This window comes from Nomia melanderi, unplaced genomic scaffold (assembly GCF_051020985.1).
Source record: "Nomia melanderi isolate GNS246 unplaced genomic scaffold, iyNomMela1 scaffold0585, whole genome shotgun sequence".
NCBI lineage: Eukaryota > Metazoa > Arthropoda > Insecta > Hymenoptera > Halictidae > Nomia > Nomia melanderi.
The window spans coordinates 4,721-5,000 of record NW_027475699.1 but is presented as its reverse complement, the minus strand read 5'-3'; positions in this window follow the sequence as shown (position 1 = coordinate 5,000).

Here is a 280-nt window from a genome sequence, read left to right as displayed (position 1 = left end):
TTCGTTTGGTCTTTGCCATTAAATTTTTGTATACGAAAAATATATTTTCGCTCGGATAGAAAACCCCTTTTGGGTTTCTGAGAGTTGATGTGAGAGTCGTACAAGTATAACGAATATACGTTGTATCCAACCCAACATTCTGGGCTTACCACATAAGGGCCATTCGGTCTGAGACACCGACCCGTGGTCATGCTGTGTAGAGAAAAATTCGCAACGGAACGCGGTACAGAACAGTCGAGGAATGGACCTCGAGGAGCTGAACGACTGCTTCTCGACCGAG